Source organism: Neopelma chrysocephalum, unplaced genomic scaffold (genome assembly GCF_003984885.1).
Source record: "Neopelma chrysocephalum unplaced genomic scaffold, ASM398488v2 Primary Assembly neopelma1_200, whole genome shotgun sequence".
Classification (NCBI taxonomy): Eukaryota; Metazoa; Chordata; class Aves; order Passeriformes; family Pipridae; genus Neopelma; species Neopelma chrysocephalum.
The window spans coordinates 1705814-1724385 of NW_020897862.1; the positions used below are offsets into that span (position 1 = coordinate 1705814).

At 49.9% G+C, this 18572-nt stretch overlaps 1 long non-coding RNA gene across 1 annotated transcript in view; it reads right to left on the reverse strand.

Annotated features, from left to right (window-relative positions):
* LOC113977143 overlaps window positions 1-17998 on the reverse strand; it is a 53611-nt gene extending 35613 nt beyond the window's left edge. Inside the window, exons 1-2 of the long non-coding RNA XR_003537265.1 lie at window positions 17773-17998; window positions 14253-14381 (exon numbers count right to left, since the gene is read on the reverse strand). This is a non-coding gene — a long non-coding RNA (uncharacterized LOC113977143). The remainder of the gene's footprint in view (window positions 1-14252; window positions 14382-17772) is intronic.
* Between the last annotated feature and the right edge of the window lie 574 nt (window positions 17999-18572).

Below are 18572 nucleotides of genomic sequence, written 5' to 3' on the forward strand. Positions count from 1 at the left end.
CCTCTCCTCTAAAAAGCAGGATCCCCAAGGATACAGGGCCAATCTCTCCTTTCTCAGCCAAAGCCTTGGCAGCCTGGGGAAGGACTCGATTCGCTGAGTTCATTTCTTTGTTTGCTTTAGCTTAGTAATTGACCAAGAAAGATGTGAAAAGTGGAATTTCATCTTGGTTCAAGTCCAGAAAAACTGGATTTGTATCAAACCAAACAAAACCAAAGTCTTTGTTTCAAAACATACTTAAGCGTTTCAGAAAAACACAAATTCTGAAACTCAAAATATTTATCTTTCTGCCTCACTTCACCCTCCAGTCACCAGCTTTGGCTCAAAACTTCATTTCACGGCTCTGCTTGGAAAAGGTTTTTCCCTCAGACTCAGAAATGCAATGTGGACGGACACGAGGTCATTCCAAAATGGCAAAGAAGAATAATTTATTCATCAAGATAATATCCAGTGCATCCAGTGTGGTAAGTATTGCCATAGCTTCACTTAACCTACATCACAAAACATATATGATTTGGTTAAGAATTGTCCCCTTTGCCAATGCAGAACAAACTTGCTGGTCTAATAACTTCTTCCCCACCCCTACAAATCAAAGCTAAGCAGAAGTGTTGCCACAGGCCAATAGACTGAGAGCTGGGAAATAAATCAAGATCTACAGAGATATAAAACCTAATAATTCTATTAAAACCAAGTTAAGACAATTAAATACTGGTGAGACATCAAAAAGCTATGTAGCCTGGAGAAGTTGATTTTACAAATGAACCGACGCATTCAAATCTATGCCCTCACAAATTGCATTTCATTCCTGCTGCACATCTCGAGCCCCAAACCTCTCCTGTTCAGTCAGTCCCGTGCCCTGCTAAGGGAGCAGAGCTCCTCTCAGTTACTCAGTAAAGAGTGAGTGTGGGTGAGGGGCCTCCAAAGGCATCCTCCCATGGACCCACCCAGCCCACAGCCCCTGGACCTGCCAGGAACTGGAGACCAGCTCTTCCAGCTGTGTCAGCCCTCAACACCCTGGGAGCCAAAGGACATTCTCTCCTATCATACCAGGAGCACAGAAAGTCACTTACAGGAGCAGCACCAGTCAAAGCAGCTGAAGAGGATTTAACTACACAGCTCTGCACAAAGCAAAATCCCTTCAACATACTTGTAAAGCCTGACACAGCCACACAGCAGCTCCTGCTCTCTCTGGGTAATGCTACAACTGCCTTGCAGGTCTCTCAATAAAGCTATTCCAAGCTAAACCCCAGCTACAGCACACTGGAAAATAAAATTACTTTTAAAAAAATCATGTCTAAATCCCTGTACACCATCTCTTCATGCTTCTACTGGGAGACCAAGTTCCTGCTGACTCAGTTTGTTCTAATTCACAACAGCTTGGGAGAACAGGACAAGTAACACAAACGAAAAATGTGACATGACTTACCCTCTCCTAACCTCTCTCTCCCTCTCCACTTCCCTCCCACTGCTCTTTCTTCTGTCTCCTTCCCCCTGCCTGACCAGCCACATCCTCCTCCTCTCCTGTCTTTCCAGGTCTGTGGGTTTATCTGCACGACCTCAGAGATTAAGAGCCCTGACAAAGAACATCTCTCCTCACGACAAGGAAACCTTTATCTGGTCAGCAAAATGAAACACATGAAGAGCTAAACCACCAGGAAATATCTGGGCTCAGCTCTGTGCCTTTTAGGGAGACAGTTCCAGGGGCGAGTCTGGGTTTTCCCATCCTTCTCAAAGGCCACACCACCTTCTCCCTGGGCAGAGAACCTACAGGCTGCAGGCAAAGGGTAGGTAGTTTAGAGATGCCCTGGGACTCCCAGCAGTGCTGGATTTGCTGGAGTTGCAGATCCTTTGTAGAGATTTTAAGACAGCCATGGCTTTGGCAAATGCCCAACAGCAGAGCCCCACACACTCCCAAAGGTTAAGAGCAGACAATGCTTCTCAAAGTCTTTCTGCAAAAATGTCAGCAAATTCTGCATCGCTTGCAGCCTCCACAACAGATAATAACCCTAATAAAATAAAGAGGCTAATATATCTGAACCAACATCTAGTAAAAAAGGGGGAAATTTAATTGGAAATGTTGCCTGTAATTTAAATGTCAAAGGAGAAATAGTTCCCATGTTTCCTGCTGCTCACAGCCATAAACCAGCAGCTTGGGTGGCTGAGAAGGGGCGACAAGGAAATGTCAAGGAGGCTCTTGGTGTTTTCCCTGCACTTGCCAAGCCCTGCTCCGTGGAGGGGGCAGACAGTGCCCTGACAATGCTGTTCGTGTCTGCATTCCCAGATACTCAGCCAAAAGCTTCTTCCACAAGGTGACCAGAGTGCTGCCAAGGAGGAAACCAGTCCGGGGTTCCCAGCACATGGTTTGCAGCTCTCCACCTCCTGTGCCTCACTCCCACCACCCTGCTGGGCACATCACACCCATGTGCTGATGTTCAGCTTCACCCACAGCTGCTCCCCTCTGCAGACAGAACAGAGGCGACACACCCCTGCACTGCAAACTGCCTGCAGTGCCACAACATCCCCGGAACTTGCCAGAACCTGGGAGGCCTCAGGAAGGGTGCACACGGGTGGAAGGAGCCAGGCAGAAGCAGAACCAGCTCTGCAGCAACTTGAGCAGCAGCCTCATCATCAGCCAGCTCCAGCCAAGCCCCTTTTCCCAGGAACCAGCGAGCTCTGTGCTCACATGAACACATGCTGGAGCCAGCAAAGTTCAGGGCTGGGGCAAGCACGTTCTGCTCCTTAGTGAAGGTAAATCAAAACATTCAGGTCCCCTTGAAGGAATGTCACATCCTCACTGGGTTTTATTTACTTGCCTGCGAGCTATCGGTTGTTTAGACAGACATCCAGCCTAATTTGTTTACAGTGGTACCACCCGAGGCACTTCTTTTGTATTGATGACTTCAGTTAAACCTCTTATTTCTTGAACCTTCCCTTTTGTGCAAAGAAAATGACACTTGCTACATAAATACACGGAAAGAATTCAATTCCGCGATCACAGAGAGGCACATTCCCCCTCCCTCTCCCTCCCCGCACCGCTGTAACACTCCCACGCAGCAGCTGCAATGACAGTGGATGGAAAAAGAGCCTTTTGTTCCCGCAGATAAACTTCACCGAGGGTTTGTACATCGGGCTGCGGCTCGGAAAGCACCCGGGCCACGTGCCCGAGGGCGTGTGTTTGGAAGCAGCGTGGCACGGGGATGAATGCCAGGCTGGCTGCACCATTACCAAGGGCACAGCACGGCACTTGTTCCTGCAATGATTGACTTGCATTCGTTCTTAGCTGTTGAGGGCAGCAGGGCTGAAATGCAAATTAAACGCGAGTAACTTTTCAAATGCTCTGCTGAACGATCACGTGCGTTGCTATTTAGAAGTGAGCCTAAACCGCACCGGTTTGGAACAGCTCCCACCCAACCTACTGAAGAGAAAGGTTTTGATTTAATTGAAGGTTTGAGTGACTATTTGCAAGGTGGAAGGGATTTATTTCAGTTCCAGAAAACCTGAGTTTCAAAGAAAAAGATGATTTGGCTTCCATTTGGAACAAATTCACTTAAAATACATGTCTCAGTGTTTCCTGTGAAATTCTCTTTCCCACTTCTGACCTACTTGAATTTGAACACCTTGCTGGCTTTTCTCACATTCACCCACACACTCCTTGCAAAGCCTTGTGCTATACTAGAAAACTTCTGCCAGGAAAGCAAAATAGGTTACAGCTGAGACATTTCAGCTGCAGGGGTACAGCAGGAGAGGTCTGAAGGTCTCCAGTACAAGCAGGAAGAGGGGCCACACACAGACTCAGCTGAACATATTCACTGTGACACTCAACATTTAGAGTAAGCTCACCTTCAGAGCAGGAGCAAAAAGTGACTCCTTTAAATAATGGCTGGCATTGGAGCAGATGATTTTTTCCCCCTTCAGGTCGCTCTGACCAATAGCCAAGAGCCAGCACCACAATTTTCACGGTAACATGCACAAATGCTCCAGCCTGGCAACCACGGCAGATTGAAGCCTTTGCCTCCTTCACCCCGTGTCAGAGCAACCCTGGATTCAGCAGCAGAGACGAGGAGCTCCAGCTCAGCTCCTCGGAGAGGAGGTCAGGCCCCAGGTCCTCCAGCAGCACAGCCAAGAGCCAAGCCCACACTCCAAAACCACTCCCGTGCTCCACTATTGTTCTCACCCCTCTTGGCCCCTGCTCCTCCAGCAGCAGCAGTGAGGCACCACCACACCTCCCGGGGAGACCTTCCCTTCCCCTCCTAGAAGAGGTCACCACAGCCCTTCCAGGGCTGTCAGCCAAGGGGACACTCCAAACAAGCCTCCACACCACTGCAGGGAAAAGGCACATTGTTCACATGAAAGCCTGGCTCAAACCCTTGCATTGCAAATGCTTTTGCTCACTTCCCACAGGCTACAAAGTTCTTCCCCTTTAAAGGAGCAGTGTTACAGCGTGAGTCCCCCAGGCCACACAGAGCCCCACAAAGCACGTTATGGGCTTAAGGGTCTGATTCCCACTTGGGGTCTCAGGCTGGTTGTCCACCATCATTCACTGTAGCACTCGTTGTAGGCCAATCTTGGCTGTTACCCCCCAAAGCTCTTCACAGCATCCAAATCCTTTTCTGGAGCTGGACCTGGGCAACAGACAGCACTTTCAGCACAGCTCCCTCTCCGTGCACTGAAAGGGAAAACTTCCCTGTCTTTGCCTGCTTCACCTCAGCACTACAAGGAAGGGAGAAAAGCATTTTGATTACACAGAGCATTTGCAAAGCTCAGTGCATTGTTATTGCCTGTAATTACAGTCCACTCAGCTTCTAAGCAGTTAAAGTGTGTTTTTAGAGGTGTCTTACTCTACCAAACAAGAACCTTTTAAAAGCTGTTATTTGTTGAATTCTCAATTAGCACATCATTCCCTGCCCGAGTCTCACTAGAGCCTCCTGGAGCAAGGCAAAGCCCACTCCAAACAGCGTGTCAAGATCTACCACAAATAACCTTTCCAGCTATTATACTGCAGGTTTACATTGTGCACATTCAGCAGAAACTGCATTTGCTGTGAAGGTTACAGTTATTAAAATACATATACATTAGCTCTTTAGAGCACTGAAAGCCACAGCCTTGAAAATTCACAAACACTCAGATTCTCATCTCTGTTACACTCCCACCATGCTGGTGCCACCCTCAATTTTAGTGAAAAGCTTCCAGGTTTGCCCTGGTGCAAAAAAGATCAGCCCCAGGTTGTGAAGAGGGATGGAACAGATGCAGGGTTTTTATTTATAAAGCCTCCCACTCCCTGCCTCCTGGCAAGTCACATATCCTGCCAAGTCACTGCACACTGACACCAGAATTAAAATACAATAAACTACTGTAAGAGAAAGCGCTGAAACCTCACCCTTATAACATTTCCACAGATGAAGAAAATTGAGTATAGAAGATCCAATTAGGAATAGAGAGAAAGACCCGGGAAAATTATAGCACTTAAGGCAGCAAAGTGGCCTTTTAAAGGGCTACATTTGCACACAGAGCGTGGCACTGGCAGGACAGGGGGGCAGTGCCTGAGGGTGGGTCTGTCACCACAGGAACTGGCAGGTTTTGGCTCATCTACCAGCGCCAAGGTCTGAAGGTGGGGAGCTGAAACCTAAGTAGGGCCATTCCAGTGGTGGAAGCCTGGATGGCTCCCAGGCAAACAGGGGGCTCCTTCACCACTGATTTCCCCAGGTGCAGGATGAGGCCACTCCAGATCAGGGCTCTGGGCCAAGCCTCCAGAGCAGCTCATTCCTGGCTCTCCCATCAATCCTCAGGACAAGTTTAAGATAGATGAAGGGCAGAAGCCTCCTCATGGCACCTCCTTATGGTGACAAATACCACACAGCAGTACCTTGGCAAACAAAGCAGAGCCTGCCCAGCATCTCCCTTCCCCTGCACAGTGAGGTCGATGCCTCTGTCCCCTGCCAGTCACATCCACTTGGAGTGTAATCCTTCAAACCAACTGCATCCTTCCCCTTCCCAAGGGCAGTGGGTGGCACAGGGGAGCCCTGATCTCAGCCAGGCCAGAAGCAGCAATAATACCATAATCACAAGGCACATCACTCCAGCAGCAGGTGAAACCCCACATTGAAAAAAAAAACACCTCTTGCAGATCACACTTGCCCAGAACCACGCCAGGGGAACGTGACTGCCCTTGAAAAGTCTGTGATCCACCTTACATCCCTCTGGAAGGCTATTCCTCACCCAAGATAAATAGCCCTCTGCTCAGCAGGGCATCAGAGTGTTTACAGATTAATTTTTTTTTTTCCTGAAGAACATCTACTCCATAAAACAACAATTAGCTGCACTCTGAATTTATGAGTGTAATTTGCAATGCTGTTAAAGCACGGGCAGCCGCGGCTTTCACGCAATGGTAATTGTTTGCACTGCTGTGAAGGAGCCAGAACAAGGCACACTGTGGCTTTCTGGGGATTGATGGGAAAAGGAGATGCTGTTGAAACTGCCACCACCTTCACAGAGGCACGGGGCACACCCGCAATGATGCAGTGACCACCCCAAAAACACTCAATTTCCACCACACAGAGTGGTGGGAAGGATTGGGTTGCAGGTTTTGGCTACCCCATGGGCTTGGTTACATCAGCAAGAAGCAGATGAGGCAAAAAGGACCAAGGAAAGCTGGAAGCTAAACTTTCCAGAGGCAGGAGTAATTAAAAGACTTCACATAATTTACACACGAAGGAAAAACATTAGGAGGGGTGTCTCCCCCATCCTTTCTTAAGTAAAAGTCACCAGAGCCTGATAAGGAATTATTAGCTCAGAAGCTTAGGGGGGAAACTTCTCCAGGGGAAACACAGGTATTAAGATATGAGCCTGGATGGATGGATTTTTCCTATAGCCAGGATCCCTACTGGAAGTGAACTCATTTACATACCCAGCCACTCAGCACCAGCCTATGCCAACTCACCAGCAGCTTCCTCCTCCTACAAGGGGTAAACCAGGCATAAACGCCAAGTTTGCTTTCCATTTCCCCCTCTCTCCCCCATTCCAGCCATTCTCAGCCATTCCCCACTCCCAGCCATTCCAGCAGGGAGCTGCTCTGCCCAGAACCCCACCTGGTGAAGTGACCACACACTGCTCAGGGGTTCCAGCAGGTTGGCTGCGGCACTGGCAGATCAAAAAGGCAGTTTTAACTTTTTGTCTGGAAAGCTTGGGAAGCCAAGAGGCCGTTTGCAGAAGGATTGGGGGGAAAAGGCTTTCTAGTTTGCAGCTCCAAGGTATTTACCTTAATGTTAAATGACAATTGCTTGCAAAACAATATTGCAGAAACTCCCTGGAGGCATTAATCAGAGGCTTTATCTCCCACTCTCACTGAGCAAGTGACAGATCCTTACAGATAACACCTCGGGCCAGGGGCTTTCATTCACAGCCTATCCCCGGCTAAAGCATCAAACTCCTCTTGGGGTTCCTCAGTGCTTTTGTGGGTCTAGACCCAAAGCCTTTCTGTGAGACTCTGAAGGTGATGGCTGAAGTTCTGACCCCTAGAAACAGCCTGTTATCAGCCCTCCTGAAGCCAGGTGCTCCCAGGTCCATCACCCCCCAGGTTGCTGGGAGAAAACAGTGCTGCCTGCAGGTCCCTCCTGTGACTGAGGGAAGAGTTTCCAATGCAGGGAGGAAACAAGTCACAATTCCCAGCCTCCATCTGCAGGGAGGAGTTATCAGGCTGGTTCCACCACAGCTTTTTTGGGGTTGGGGTTTTTTGGTTTTTTCCTTCAAAGTACCAAGCAAGGAGGCACATGGAACAGCAGGATATGGAGCTGAAGCCTTCATTCCCAGCCCCTGCCACCCTCCTGCCTGCCAGCAGGCTGCACCCACAGAAACAGATGGTCCCTTCTAGGTCATGGCTCCTCCAGACTCAGAGTGTGCAGCCAAAGCCAAGAATCACATGGGGGGATTTTATGGGAAAAAAGGATTTTATATAGGAGAAGTTGAGCCCTGTCTGGGCACAGGAAACCTGGAGTCACAAGGCACCACCAGAGATAACTGGCACCAACTGCAAGGAGGGTTGGGGCTCCCTCCATACCTCGAGGGCATCACCACTGCTCCTGGCTTGTGACAGACTCCTCCAGCAGCAGCACCAAGCCTGTGCTGAGTCCTGCATCCCTCCTGTCCCATGCAGGACACACAGCACTCTGTGGTGGCAGTATCAGGAAAACCACATATGCTGTGATACCAAAAAAACCTCACCCCAAAGTCTTGCCAGCCTTGTCCTCTTTTGCCAACATCCCATCCCTGCCCAGTTTTCAGTCTTTACCTCAAGCTGCTGCTCACCTCCACTATCACCATCAACCCACTTCCCCTGTCCTTTCCCACCCCTCATTCCACCTTGTCTTCCCAAACTCCTCTCAAGATGTGCTGCTGTACCTGCTTCCCTGCAAAATATATACAAAATAAAGTGTATTCTACAGGGCTGGGGATTTAAATCCTTATTCCCTTCATTGTATGCATCTTAAGGTATCATTTTTAAATGATAGAAGCATGTCTACAGATTTATGTGCATCTTTAAGGTCTAATTTCCATAAAAAACAAGTGCAGAGTGTTTCTCAGCCCCAGGGCACAGCAGATAGAAGGAGAACACCTAATGAATTAAAAAATGTTTGGATAAAACTTATATAAACTCTTCCATATGCTAATAAGACGAAAGGCTATAATTATGAGCTGAATTGTGTACTGACACGAGTAGCTCTGTGCAATAAACGACATAATTCCAGTGTCCTTGAATCCAAAATAACATATTGTGGAAAGATGCTTTCTCATAAATCTCTCTCTGGGTCCTTTTCAACACCTCTGGAAGCACAGGTGATGCTAAGGGATGTAATAACTTCTCAGTTGGTATAAATTTCATCTTGATAGGGATCACCCAATATTTAAGGGCACATTTCCACTTCCTAAAGAGCCTTGATGGAAGGTAATTATAACCTTAGCTTGCATGATTTGAGTCATCAGCTGGCATTCACAGGAAAGCTACCCCGAAATGAGGTATGTGTGGTGCAGGGAGGGGGAATATTCTCATCAAGCTTCCACACTCTGATCTTTTCGCCCAACATAAATTTTTAATGCAGGAGGAATTTCATTTTTGCAGTACAAAGCCGGGAAGCACTCGAGTTTGTGTAAACAGCCAGCCACAGGGAGACTGAGCTCCACAAACAGGCACTGCCAACAAAATCCATCTCCACGGCCCTTCCATTCACGAGTCACTGCCCATTGTGCTCAGAACATAATCCTGCCCAGCTGTGGCACTGACTAACAATGCCCAGGGCACTGCTCAGGGTGGTGCCAGTTTGGATGGTGTTCTCTGTACAGCACTGTCCTGCCTCAGGAGCCTCCAAACCTGCACGACGTGGGGCTTGTGGAAAGCTGCACCCCAGCCATGGGAGGGAAGCCCCTTCTTCCCTCTCCTGGCCTCAGCTGGGCATCTCTCCCTCCCTCCCCACCCCAGCTACTCAGGTGGGGTAGGGATGATAGTTCCTCATCCCCTGGGGGAGTTCATCACCATTTCTTATGCCTCATGCATACGGGGTGAAGTGACAAAAAGCCCAGATAATCAAATTATTAATGCCAGCACAAGCCTCCAGAAATGCTACCCAAGCCAGTGGAGTTGCTCCAATATGACACCAGTCTGGACCTCCTGGCAACCAAGCACTGACCAAGGTGGGCTGTCAATCCCTGACCTTCTGCTGGTACCTCAGGGCTCCAACCTTCGCTCCCTGTGCCAACACACAGGAGCCGGTCGGGCTGTCCCCTAAAGTACTCACAGCCTTTGCAGGCACGATGAAATGACAGAAAAACAAAAACAAGGAGTAAAAAAGTCCCACAGAGATGAAGCTGACACCGGAGTGGTGGCCAGGCTGGATTCTGGCTCCTGGGCTGGGCTCACAGCACACAGCCTGCTCGGTGCAGCAGTGACAGGAGCACTGCACCTCCTCCTCAGGCTGGGCTCGGATTCCATGCAATCATCACCCCAATTTTAATCAATCTGGGGACATATTGCTCCCTTACAACTATAATTAGAGCTCAGCTGAATATCTTTTTCCAGCACTATGAACTCCAAGGTTATTTAACAAGACCAAATCAATCGGCTTCCTTAACGTTCCACCTGGAGTTAACATGTACAAAAAGGAAGTTATGAGAGGAGAAATATGCAAAGACTGCAGTCTTTCCCAGAGTCCTTTCCTACCCCCTCTTTGCCACAGTGATGGAGGCAGTCAGCACTTTTTCTGCAGATCAATACTGCACGTGAATGTGACCACCACTCCAATTACTGCCTCAATTACTCCTGCACACCTACCCCCTCACTGAAAAAACACCCTGCAAGTGCTGCCCCTTGGAATGGCACCTGTGGGAAATCATTAACCCACTAATTTGAAATCAATTTAAAGTCCATTTGCCTAATGACATGAGCACTGTAAATTATCTATCAATTGTTAATTTATGAGAAAATGACATCAGAATTTTTGTTTTATTAATTGGCTTTTCCAGATGCAAGTTATTCCTAAAGCTTCATAATCTATGTCTCTCGGTGAGCAAACATTAAAACCTGCTTAATAAGACAACTTTTATGCCAAGAGAAAGAGCAAAATGAGTAAACCAGCTCTCGTGAACACTTCAGTATAAGGGTTTATGCATTCATCCTAGCAATTAGAGAAGGAGAAGTCATGGGGAGATTGAAAAAAAGGTCCTTTGAGTGTCTGTTCACGTTCGTGAACAAAATTGGTTCCAACCACATTTGCATTTTTCAGAAGCAAAATTCCTCCGAGTGCAGAAACCAACAGCAGCCCAGGTCACCTCTCCCATCATCCTCGTGCCTCCTTGGCAAGGGCTCAGCCAGGCACAGGCTGAGCTGAGAACCCACCTCTCAGCAAATATTTGAGTGACTTGACTCGCTGGCCAAAGCATTTGCAGGAAATGATTGTCAGAGCCTGTGTCCAGGGACCACAGTGTGATTTCATTGCTGATATGGTGGTATTGGAGACTAACTTTTCCTACCTATTCCTAGTGTAGGAGGGCAGAGACCTTCTTCAGATAATTTTCTTGTTATTCCACGTACCCAGGTCCGCAAAAGTTAAATATCTCATCACTTAACTCCTGTTTCAATCTCTGACTCCAGCTGGATCTGCATCCTCCATGTCCCATGCCATTGCCCAGCTCCTGAATTTCCCTCCTACCTCAGACAGCTGCTTGGGCACTGCTCACACACCATCCACAGCCACCCACAGAAATCAAGTCCATGTGATTTCTCTACCCCATGGTAACCAGGCAACAGGGCTGTAACTTTCAAATATTGATATTTACCAACAAAAATAACCAGTGCAAAGAAATCAGGGGTTTGACTGACCCAAAGAGCAAATGCACCCAAGGAACCTGCAGCTTAGTCCCAGACAGTCCCTGGGCATGGATCCACTGCACAGGAATTGCTTGGTCCCAGCACTCATCTTTACTGAACAGTCAGAAATAAAATCTCCAGATGCACAGTGACCTTGACAAGAACAAAAGAAGGGAGCATAATGATTTCAGCTGCAGTCTGATGTCCAGCAAATCTTTCAGCGCTGGGTTTTCCAATTTCAGTACGATTTTAAGGGAAAAGACAGTTACAGGAGACAGGTAATGGGAGCTCAGCAGAGCCAGCAGGAAGACAGCCAGGCAGCAGGGAGAGGCACTGCTCAGCAGTGCTTCAGAACCCCAGTTTCCACCTGGGAAGAAAGACAAAGCCACAGGGTCTTTCCCAGATATGTCCAGCGGTGGCTTGCAGGTCACCAGGCCAGGCTGCTTTCAGCTGTGTCTGGAGAAAGGCAAGGGAGCCCCAAAGCTGGCAGCATCACTGCTCATTCCACCATGGTGCACACACATGTGGGGTAAGCCAGCTCCACTCACTCCCTTCCTGACCTCTTTAGGACTTGATCCCAAAATCCCCCCAACCAGCACCCTGAAGAGCGCCTGTGTGCACAGAAATGAAAGCTCCATGCAGGGACCAGCCACCCTGCACTCCAGCAGCAGCCAGCACGCACAGACAGCTCCTTTTTTTTTTTGCCAAAATAGAAAGCTGCAGTCTCAAAGCTTTCCCTCTTCCATTAATGCTCTATTTAAGTTAGGCTTTGAATCTGTCTGGATTACAAACCCATCCTCTCTCAGCAAACCCCGTTCCCAGACAGCCCTCCCCTCCCCTCTGCTAAGTAGATACTAAATATAAATATATACCCTGGAGAATGTGTTGGGAAAAAGAGGACTGGGATTTTTAAAAAGCTTCCCCGTCCTTCATCTACTCAACAAACACACAGACCAAAACAGAGCTGCTTTGTTGTTTGTTTTCAGGGCTCCCAACCGAGAGCTCATCCCTGCACCGCCATTCATCACCACGGCTCCTGCTGCACAGTGAAATGCTGGGAATGCCCTTCCTCAGGGATACACCAAGCCCCTCTGCTGCTCTCCTCCAGCAGATCCCAGCCATGCCCGGGCAGGGCAGGTGATGAATACAAGCGTGTTGAAAGAAGAGCTGCCAGATGAACGCTGGCCCTATTCCCCAATCCCCTAGTGAAACCAATCCAGTCGGAAGAATTCCTGCCTGCTGATATGCTAATAGTTTAAATGAGCTTTAATTGGTTTCCCAACACTGCCCGTGCCACTCAGACACCCGCCCCAGCCCTCACTGCTGTCAGCCCTGCTGTGCCACACCTGCACCACCACCCAAACAGAGGAGATGCTGCTTCCCGTGGGGCACTTCTGCTTGTCCCACTTGTGCTCCGAATGTATTTGTTCTGGAGTGAAATCACAGCACCACCTGTTCTGATCATTTCACAGCTCCCATTTAAAAGAAAACACCCTTAGGGGGGAGGGCTGATAAGAAAAATCCAGGTCCTTGTGCTGTCTGCTCTCTTGGAAGCCGCAGGGAAGGGTGCGTGGGTGAAGGTATGTGCAGAGATCAGTGAGTCACACCCCACCCTTAGCCAGCAGCTCTCCCCCCTCTGCAGCTCCTGCTGAGCCCGGTCCAAGAGCCCAGCAGAGTCTCTGCAGTTGTGGGTAATGTACCTGCACAGGCTTGAGCTTGGCTGCTGCAGCTGCACGGACCCAGAGGTGGCTGATCAGACTCGCTCACCTCTGTCCGTCAAACAGAATTCCTCCAATTTTGTGCTGGCACTAAATGAGCATTTCATTTGTTCCAGCTTTCTGCTCAGAGAGGCTGTGGCTTACAGTGCTCCATGCAGGTCACTTGAAGCAGCAGGGTGACGTGCCTGGCCCTCAGGAGGACCTCGTCCCCACAGAAACCATCATTTTCCTCCATGGCCTTCTGCAGTACCTTGTTCCCACTCCCCCCCTGCTTCGAGCCGTGAGCTCCCACAATAGCCCAGCCCTTCTTCTGGCTGGATCAGAACAGCACCGGGCAACCCACACTGCCTCATAACGAGACAACGTTACCAAGGACAAGAGCTCTGCAGTGCTCCCAGAGAAGAAACCAGTTGTCTTTAGTTCATGCTACATCCCATGTTTTTGACCAGCCACCCCTCCCCTCTCTCCCCTCAAATTTCTCCCCCAGCCACCACACCCCTCCCAGAGAGAAGGGAGCATAACCAATAGCCTGATGCAAAAGCTGTTGCAGATAAGACACCAGAGAACCTCAGTGCTGTCTCTTCCCAGGTACAATGCAAGGCCCTGCCTAGATCCCTGTGAACAGCCTCAGTTCTATGTTTATTTTTCAGTGTGATCATCAAGCAAGACAGCAAAGTGACTCGTCACCATCCATCACGAGCTTCATTGTTTAGTAATAAGATGTATTGCCCCCTTGCAGCAAAATAACACTCCAGCCAGAGCTCCCATTTGTTATGATCTGGCTGACTGGGACAGCTGTTCGTGTCAATGCTGTAAACACTCCGTTTGGAGCAGAGACAGCGAGTTTTAACTGCTAATAAATGGGACAGGCTGCGAGCACACGTGAGGTGAGAGCCTGGTCACCATCCGCCTTCCCCAGCCAGGCTCTTGCAGCAGCTCCAGGCCAGGGCTGCAGCCACTGGCCCCCTTCAAACACAGCACAGGGAGCGTGGCTCTGCCTGCTGAGCTGTCCCAGCACCTGGTTAACCCTGCTGGGAGCTGCCACAGCACAGCCATCGGCACAGAGCACCCCCAAAATCCAGCTGTGGGTGGGCAGGGAGGGTTTGTTATGAGTCAGCTGGGTAAGGAGCTTTCTCAGCTCGAAGGAATGGGCTCAGAGCAGCAGTGCTGGAGGAAAAACTTACTTGTCTCCGTGCATCTGGAGAAGGCTGAATCTGCTTTTCTGTAGTTGGCTTTATGGCCCCAGGAGAGCAGACAGCAGAGAGGCTTTCTGGAGAGCACTGTGGGCTTCTCTGGTAGCACACAATGATAACCTGTGGAGGACAAAATTAGTGCTTAGTTGGGGGTCTCTGACCTGGCCTCTGTGCTTTCCAGGGTTAAGGCATGCTCTTCTCTCAGGTTTATCACCAGGCTGCTCAACCATAAAGCTCCAGAGCAGCAAAGGCCCAGCAAACCTGAGCCTCTGGCAGCAGCTGGAAGATGGTAACTGCATATTGGAGGGTGAGATCTGTCACCACACCAGATGCCTAAACACACACTGGAGGAGTTCAGAGTGTGATTTCTCTCCCCATGTAAAATCCAGGCCCCAAGGCAACAGCAGCCTTCCCATATTCCCAGTGCCAAGAGCCCTGGGACATGGTGAGGGTGCTACACAAGAGCCAGCTCAGCAAGGGCAGAGCCTCTGCAGGGCAGCCGTAGATGATGCACAGGAGCCTTCCAGCAGCATCCATCAGCAGATTTCACTAAGGTCACAGCCTCACAGATGTCACTTCCATTTTTACATCAGGAAAAATAAAGCTTAAAGACATACAGATGCAAAGCACTCGTGACATCTCATGGTTTGTCATCACTGTCATTCCAGGCATTCACAACAGCCTGGGTTTGTCCTTTGGCTCCCTTATAGCAGCTCCTTTGAGAGATACATGACTATGGGGGCAGAGGGCAAGTCTGCTTATTCACACCTATGTTTCTGACAAACCAGAACCCTCAGGAAGACTGCAAGGGTTAAAAAAAGAAAATAACTTAAGAAATCAGCCACCAGCCTCTGCAGCAATTGACCCCCAAAGAGCATTCATAGGAGCACTGTCCTGAGCTAGCTCAATATCATTTGAAAGCAAAATAAAAAGCTGGTCTAGCTTTCCCAGAATTCAGCCAGTCCCCCAGACTGTTTCAGCTGTCTGCAAGCAGTGCTGTGTCTCTGTGCCAGAGGACATAGACTGAGTCTAAAGACAGAACAGGTTAAAAGCAGCAAATATGAACCCAAGCTCCCCTTGAGCAGTCTGGCAGCTTAAGGAGTTTCTCTTGTGAGAAGCTTCCTCCTCTCCAAGCAAAGAGCTGGAAAGAAAATCCCACAGGCAGCACTTCTTGGGCTGCCTCTCATTTAGGAAACAACCACGGGTCCAGGTGACACTCAAGGCAATGAACCATCACTCCTCACCCTCCTGTGACAAAACTACCTTATCCATCAAACACAAACCCCTTCAAGCGAAGCAGAGCAGCCGTGGCAGGCGGCTGCAAACTCATCATGCTCTTGAATGCCACCAAGGGGCAGCTCGTGCCTCTCATCTCTGCCCTGAGCATGGAGCTGTTCTGACAGGCAGCGCTCAACGCCAAGGCAACAAACTTTTTCCACACTCAGACAACCATTTGTGGGCATTTACCTCTGCACAGCTCTTTGAAAAGCTCACCCTGAGTTTGCCCTGCCCCACTCCCGGGGTTCAGCCTGGTTAGAGAAATAATCTCAGAGCACCTCATTTCACATGGGAGTTTCCTCATAACCCAACACCCATCACGCTCCAAGGAGGCTGCAGAGACATCAGTGCCCACAGCTGTAGACAGGATGAGCCCAACGCAGAACACAAGCTGCTTGTCTTCCTGCCAAACCCAGGCAAGCCACAATGCTCTCAGTGCCACTTTTCAGCTGAGCCCTTCAGCAACTGGGTGTCTTCACCCCCACTCTCATCCTGGGACTGCAAGGCTGGCACATCTTCCACTGGAAGAGGACATCCCTGTCCTCCCTGCCCACATGCTCTCACGTGGGCTACCCAAAGCAGCACCACAGCCCTTCCTCTCAGACTTACCCCCTCTTGGCTATCCACACCTCCTTCCTGCCCAAAGTCACCCCTCACTGTTGCCTCACAACCTCCTTATCCACAAACAGAATCTTTCATGTTTAAGGCAGGCTGTGATTCAGGCAGGCAGTAGAAATGTGTTTGTAATTTAATTTAGCCTCCTCCACGTCCCACCACCAGAGGCTGGTGCCAGCTGCTGCCTTCCAGTGCAGCCATGGCTGGATTTACACTGCCAGGTTAATCCAGACTGATGCACCCACAACCCCAGCCAGCAAAGCAGCTTCTCTGCTTCAAATCTGGGGTTGAAACCAAGTCTTTGGCAATCTTTCTCACCCCAGCTCAAGGCACTTCAGGCTTTACTCCTCTCCAGGCTCCTTCACTGCTTTTCTCCCTGTCAAAACACCCATATCATGGTGGTACAAGGCTCCATGTCCCTGCCTGCTGCAGTCAATAAACTTGCTCTAACTTGAGAAAAAAAAAAAGGCAACAAGAAATAGGCATTGTGGGCCAACACACAGAAAAACATGAGCCACAAACCTCCCAAGTACCCTCTGTTTTGAGCTCACTTGAGCTCTTGCCCTGGCTTACAGAAAGGAGAGCCTGGCACCCAGTCTCTCTGGCTTTTGCCCATCACCATCCTCAGGGTTTGGGGAGCACATAATAACTGTATAAACAGCCAACAAGGATAAAAAAAGAGCATCCCTGAGGCACAGCTCCCCACGGGGCTGCCAGAGCTCTGGAGGAGCCACTAAGATGTGTCATCTGCGGGGTGACAAATTACCGGGGAAGGCAAGAGGGTGAGTCATCCTCTTTGACTGACCCCTGTGTCAGCTGTCAGAGCGGGAAGGCTGTTCCCGAGCTACTCAGAAATGGATAACGAGCCATGTGGGGCTCTCAGGAACCAGCCGGGGGCCAAGCTCAGTGCAGGGCAATGCCCTCATAGGCACAGTCTGAGAGAGAGGGGGGAGGCACCGAGCACAGCAGGGGGGAGAAAAACACCGAGGAGTAAAAATAAATAAAACCCCGAAAATATTCTTTTTTCTTTCTTTCTTTTTTCCTGTCAGCGCAGCTGAGTCAGGTAAGGTTTAGAATCTCCCTGTCTCTGTGCTAAGCCACCTGCAGTGGGGTTGGTTTTGGGGTGGGAAGGAGCCTGTGTGAGAAGGGGCACAGGGAGCACAGGTAGAGCCCTCAAATGCTGCTGTGGAGGTAATGGAGACCTCGCTGTGCCAGGGGCTGACAGAGGACCAAGGGGAATTTGCTGTGTGTGATGAAGACTTCACACCAGACTCGCTCACCTGGGGGGAGAGATGGGGCTCTGCCAAGTGGCAGGCAGCAGGTTTCGGAGTGTGGACCCTCAGCATCAGCACGGGGGCTGAGCCAGCAGCCTGCATGGACAGGCTCCTGCAGATGGAAACACAATTCCTTCCCTCCTCTGCCAGCTTGAAATGAATAGCAAGCAGCTGTCACCCTGTGTAATCCCTCCTCCCAGCCCCTTCCCTATCCCAAACCCTTCCTCAGCCCAGCAGCCATTTTCTGAGGAGCCATGGAAACTGTCCATCTCTGCCTGTGCCTGCAGCTGTCCCACCCCTTTCCTGTGCCCCCATCCCCACATTTGGCAGACCTGGGCACTCACCAGGTGATCCTTCAGTCCTGCAAAGGGAAACCTGTGCCTCCCCTGTAGTCCACAGCCCGCACACAGCTCCCTGCCCGTGTGCCAGGGAGTGCCTGTCACACCTGCTCTTGGGGCAAGGGGTGAATTCGTAGCCAAAACCAACCCCCTTCTAGGCTTTCCTGGTGATTTCCCAACGGCAAGGTTGAGCATAAACCCTCCCCTACTGGCAACCTCCAACTTCTCATTAAAGGGAACACATTGCTCCTTCCTGTGGGTACTGATCTGAGCCTTCCTGGTATTTATTAACAGAGGTTTCACCAGAAACTTTGGCCTCACTGAAGAAGTGAGGGCTGGAAATCGAGGGAGGTTTGTGCTGTCAGTGCTGTCCTTCCCAGCAGCGTTGTACCTGGGTGGCCTGTGGGCACATCCAAACGAGGGGGTGCAGGGGTCCTGGGAGGTGCAGGACAGCCCTTTGGTGCTGCAGCACAGAGAGAAACCACAACTAGAAGTTTGTGCCAGGCATGATGTGCTTTGAGAAGCTGCAGTGCTGCAGGAGCAGGCAGGTGAATCCCCTTCTCATGGAGTCGGCACAGGACAATCTTCATGCTCTGGAAGAAGCACAGCATGGAGTGGAGGAGTAAAAAGGCTCCACAAGCCTTGGCTAATGCTCCTGCTTGATCCAGTCCTCTTGCAGACCTGCGTGGGATCCTGAGCTGCCTTTTCCAGACTGCCAGCTCTTCTGGATGTGATAAATTGGCTTCGAGAGGCTCGATTTCAGCAGCAGGAGCAGCCAATCTTGTGCCCGTTGGGAACTGGTTCTG